Source organism: Saccostrea cucullata, unplaced genomic scaffold (assembly GCF_032062105.1).
Source record: "Saccostrea cucullata isolate Sc308-1 unplaced genomic scaffold, CSIRO_AGI_Scuc_v1 ctg5319, whole genome shotgun sequence".
NCBI lineage: Eukaryota > Metazoa > Mollusca > Bivalvia > Ostreida > Ostreidae > Saccostrea > Saccostrea cuccullata.
The window spans coordinates 33,879-39,878 of NW_026929728.1; positions in this window are offsets into that span (position 1 = coordinate 33,879).

Below are 6,000 nucleotides of genomic sequence, written 5' to 3' on the forward strand. Positions count from 1 at the left end.
GCTTTACATTTATGGATGTTAAGAAACGGTGTCCCTCATCACTGGTAATTAGACCGTATCCGTTGTTGTCTATCTGATGCTTCTGTAAACCAGCGGTTGTATATGTTTCCAGTTGCAGATTCACCCCGTGCTTCTTTCTGATTTTCTCAATTACTGGATCTACAACTCTGTAAAATGTGTTGCTTTTTCCTCCACCGGGCGCGCACACGGAGATTATAAACTGGTTAAGAACTGTGGTATATTCACTGCTTCCCACAGTAACTTTACTTTCTGGTCCGGTCAGTGCCGCAACTAAGGATAATAAGCTTGCCGTAATTAAAGTTTTAGAACAATTCGTCGCCTTTTCGAACACTGTCAACCAGTTTTCAATTTCTTCTGAAAATACATTTTTCCATGGAATTTTAACGCTATATGAGTTCTTGTAAATTTCAAATACATCCTCCGTTCTAACTTTCTTCATCGCTGCCATCGCTTATCCAAAGTGTCTTTGAAATGAAACGTTTCTATTGTGACGTCATAATATAAGTAACGTTATGGATACATAATATTTTTTGTAATAAATACATAGTAACGCTATGGATACTTAAAATTTTATTCAGCAAAGTTTTCGATACCTAAAGATTCTTATACTGGTTCTATTTTTTTTTAAAAAAATGGATACCAATTCCGAAAATTCGAAACGGGCTCCGAAAGCTTTTGAATTTTACAAAATTATTTCCAATAAGGAAAATTTAATATCATATTTAATGGAAATAAGCATCTTACAAAAACATATGGACTGTGTATTATGTGGATCGGAAATGAATTTAGTCAAGCGAAAAGATTTATCAGATCAGGCTCAATGGAAATGCCCATGCTGTATTTCATCTTGTTCCATTAGGAAAAATTCAATCTTTGAGGTAGGAAACATTTTCAATAATATATGAAAAAAAAATTGACCCATAAAGATTCAAAACAAATAATTATTTTATTAAAACATTATCAATTTATTACACTGTTATTCTAAATTTTATAAACTATTTTTAATTTTTCACAGAATTCCAAATTATCGCTGGAAAAACTCACGGAAATATTATATTACTTTGGAATGGATTTTCAAATTTATGAAATTGAAAAACTGGTTGATGTTAATCATGGCACAGTTATAGAGTGGTTTCGCAAATTACGATCGATGACATTGCAATTTTTAAAGAATGATCCAATTACACTTGGAGATAGTATGGAAATTATAGAAATTGACGAAAGCTTATTTGGAAAAAAAAGAAAATATAACAGAGGAACAGGAAGACAGGATACGTGGGTTTTTGGTATGGTTGAAAAGGGAACCAGAAAAGTCATTTTTCGGGTAGTGGAAAAGAGAAATAAAGACACTCTTTTACCTATAATTAAAGAATCTGTTTCCGAAGGTTCTACAATTCATTCAGATTGCTGGTCAGCATATAACACTTTGGTTGCAGAGGGATTTGTGCACAAAACAGTCAATCATTCTAAAGAATTCTTAGCCAGCGATGGAACATGTACCAACGAAATTGAAGGCGTTTGGGGTATTACGAAAAACAAAATCAAGAAAATGAAAGGCATTCTCCACGACAAGATCCAGGATTTTCTGCATGAATTTTCATATAGATATCGATACGGATTTTCAAATGGCGATGTTTACCAAAAACTTATCGATGACATCGGTCATACCGTTTCCAATTTCTAATACTGAACAATATATTCATCTCATATAAATTGTTTACATTTTCATTTCCTACCTCATTTACACAATGACTTCTCTCAAAAAATTTGTAAATTGTCCAAAAATTATAATCATCAATCTGAATTTTGTATACTATAATATCTAGGAAACATTGAATCCCTTGTTTTTTTAGACCTGTCGACCTGTAGACCTGTAGACCCGTAGACCTGTCGACCTGTTGACCTGTAGACCTGTTGACCTGTAGACCTGTTGACCTGTAGATCTGTAGACCTGTAGACATGTAGACCTGTAGATCCGTAGACCCTTAGAGCCTTACACCTGTAGAGCCGTACACCTGTAGACCTGTAGACCTGTTGACCTGTAGACCCGTAGACCCGTAGACCTGTAGATCCGTAGACCCTTAGAGCTGCAGACCTGTAGAGCCTTAGACCTGTAAACCTGTAGACCCGTATACCTGTAGACCTGTAGACCTGTATACCTGTAGACCTGTCGACCTGTAGACCCGTAGACCTGTTGACCTGTACACCTGTTGACCTGTAGACCTGTAGACCCGTAGACCCGTAGACCTGTAGATCCGTAGACCCTTAGAGCCTTAGACCTGTAGAGCCTTAGACCTGTAGACCTGTAGACCCGTATACCTGTAGACCTGTCGACCTGTCGACCTGTATACCTGTAGACCTGTAGACCTGTCGACCTGTAGACCCGTAGACCTGCAGACCCTTATACCTGTAGAACTGTAGACCTGTAGACCCGTAGACCTGTAGACTTGTAGACCCGTAGACCTGTAGGCCTGTAGACCTGTACACCCGTAGACCTGTAGACTTGTAGACCCGTAGACCTGTAGGCTTGTCGATCCGTAGACCTATCAACCCGTAGACCTGTAGACATGTCAACCCGTATTTCTGCATTCATGTAGACCTGTTGAACTATCAACCCATAGACCAGTCTACCTGTAAACCCATATAACTTTCCATCCGTAGACCTATATACCTATAGATTACCCTTTGACCTGTATACCTGTCAATCTGTATACCTTTTCTACTTGTAAACTTTTCATAATACATACACATTCATAATTATTTTCAAATTTGATATATATTTCATCATTATTAATTTAATTGTCAATTCTAAAATAAATAAAATTTACATAACCACTAATTTCTTATTAAATTAATACACGTAGTAATGAATATTGCGCATTAATATACCAAAATATTTCAAATCAAATACGAACTACTTTTCCGTATAACCAACTTGGGCCCATTTTTTTGCCCCCCATTTGACCCCCTGGGGCAAAATCAAAATTCCTAAACCTTACTGCACATGTACATGACCCCACCATCCATCTCCCAAAAGGGGATTAGGCTGCTGAGTAAAATGTAAGAGAAGTTCAGAGAAGATTGGGCTTTTTGCATAAAAAACGTCATTTTTCGACCCCCATTTGACCCCCCGGGACAAAATCAAAATTCCAAACCTTACTGCACACTACATGACACCATCAATCATCCCCCAAAAGGTGATTAGGCTGCTGAGTAAAATGTAGAAGGAGTTCAGGGAATACGGGACTTTTTGCATAAAAAACGTCATTTTTCGACCCCCATTTGACCCCCCCAGGGCAAAATCAAAATTCCGAAAACTTACTGCACATCTTCATGACCCCACCAACCATCTCCCAAAAGATGATTAAGCTACTGTGTAAAATGTAGGAGGAGTTCAGGGTAGAAAAGTGTGACAGACGGACGGACGGACGGACATGAGTAACAACAATATACCCGAACTTTCTTTAGAAAGTGCAGGTATAAAAAACAGTAAATTACAATGGCTTCAATACAGAATTAATAACTATATATTGACAACCAATAGTATTATGTTTAAAATAGGTAAAACAGACTCTAATCTATGTACATTTTTTGAAGCAGAGGAAGAAACAATATTTCATTTCATTTGGCAATATCAAGTTGTAAAACAATTTCTAGATGGTTTTGTTAGACATTGTCATCGAAAAAAACATTGTATTAAATCTAGATGGTAAAACTTTTATGTTTGGAGATATAAGTAAAAAAATATCATCAAAATCATTAAATATTTTGCTTATGTCAATGGAGCAATATATTTACAGTGTTCGTTGTCAACACCTCAGCCTCTCTATCCATGGTTTCCTGAATGAATTTAAAACTATTCATAAAACATTGAAATATACAGCCAGAGAAAGTGATAAAATAGAGGAGTTTAACGCCTCCTGGCAAAAATGGCACTCCATACTCTCAGACTAATATCAATAAACCCTGTCTCAAAACTAGTTCTGCTACCTACTATATCTATCACACACTTTTCTTTATAACATCATCTCTTTCTCTTTCATTCCCTTGCATTCTCTCTCTGTCTCTGTCTCTTTCCCCCCCTCTCTCTCTCTCTCCTCTTCTCAAAAAATGAATGCTGCAATGAAATATTTTGTTCATCTTATATGTTTGTACTATATTGCATTGTGGAATTCAAATAAAAAAAAATCGTGGGTCTCTTCAACGAAAACAACGAAAATTAAACCCCCACGGAAATTAGTGATTTCACATTATTAAAATTTCATCAATCATGCCAGTGCGGCAACGAGGTCAATGATGTCAAATTGATAAGTTTAAAACAGATTGCTTAATCTTAAAACTTTATAAGAAAAATCACATATATATTCTCACCATGCAATAACTATTCGTTATTTCCATATTTGATTTAAAATATTAAGGGGTCTACATCAATTATGAGAACGGCGGTAATGAGTGAATAAAAGGCACAAAAGAGGGTGTTTTGTTCATTTTCGTCTAGATATAATATAACAAGAACTGGTGTGTGAATATTAATGAGTGTGAAATAAGTCCCCGTTTGTGCTGTGAAATGTGCTTAGCTTAAATTAAAGATATTGATATATTCTCATTAAATTTGTCATCGGGGTTATAGGGTAATAAATATTTTAGGTCAAAAATCAATGAAATATTGAAAATAAAGAAGTCCCCACTTTGACAGTCTGTAACCCCTGTCCCCGTTTGACACCCTTCACAAGTACGTGTGAGGGTGTTTATGTGTGTGTGTGATGAGAGAGAGAGAGAGTGTGTGTGTGTGTGTGTAAGGGTGTGTGTGTGTGTGTGTGTGTGTGTGTGTGTGTGTGTGTGTGTGTGTGTGTGTGGGTGTGTGTGTGGGTGTGTGTGTGGGTGGGTGTGTGTGGGTGTGTGTGGGTGGGTGTGTGTGGGTGTGGGTGTGTGGGTGTGTGGGTGTGAGGGTGGATGTGGGTGTGGGTGTGAGGGTGGGTGTGGGTGTGAGGGTGGGTGGGTGATGGGTCTTTAAAACAGCAACTTTAAATAATTCAAATTATGTATATCAATGTTTAATAAATATCATGATTTATTCAATATTTATCTAGATTTTAAAAATGCAAAATTTGGGTCGCAGAGCAGGTCCAAATTTAGTAAGTAACAATTAATACACTACATTATGTCTGTAGTCATATTTTTTGTAAAATAGAGCAAAAGCGAAAAACAACCTTAGAATTTAAATTTAGAACTGTCACATCGGTTTGTATTCCAAATTATGTCTTAATATTTTGCTTCGTTGAAAAAAAATCAACTTGAGAAGATAGGTAGTCCTCATTGTAAACGAAAAAAACGATGACGTTAAGAACATCACGGAGCAGCAGATAACGATGCAATTTTGTGTTTTACTCAAGAAAAATCCTGAATAAACTCTTAAAATGTTGGTGGAATGACAAAATATTTCAGAAGCGAGTTGTGACCGTGTGACCAAATATCAGGCAGTATCTGAGTGACAGAGACTCTGTATCGGATAAGGATAATCTCTGAATGAACGTTTTAACTGTAAAAATCTTAACAGCAACCTTAAAAAGTTGGAACGTCAAGGAAAGACATGTGCGCTTCAGAATTGCTTATCCTGTGAAAGCAGAGCTAAGTAATAAATGAAATTGAAATATTAACAAGGGAAATTATACATCGAAAACAACTGTTAGAAAAATAAATGTCAAGTATTAGAAAAAGGTTTTTAAATTAGTGGGTTTCGTATTATACTGTATGAACTGTATGGGGCTAGTATTTTTTTTTAAATCTTGACACTATGTTTTGACGATAAATTAGCGTTTCGTGTGCTCTGCAGGTACAAAACGTGTTGATTTTAATATGATGTAAATTTATTTCTGTTAAATCGAATGGATTGAAACTTTACACATCAACATACTAAATATATGTTCTTAAAATATCATGCTTATTTTAAATTTCTAGTAAGGAACATGACGAAAAATA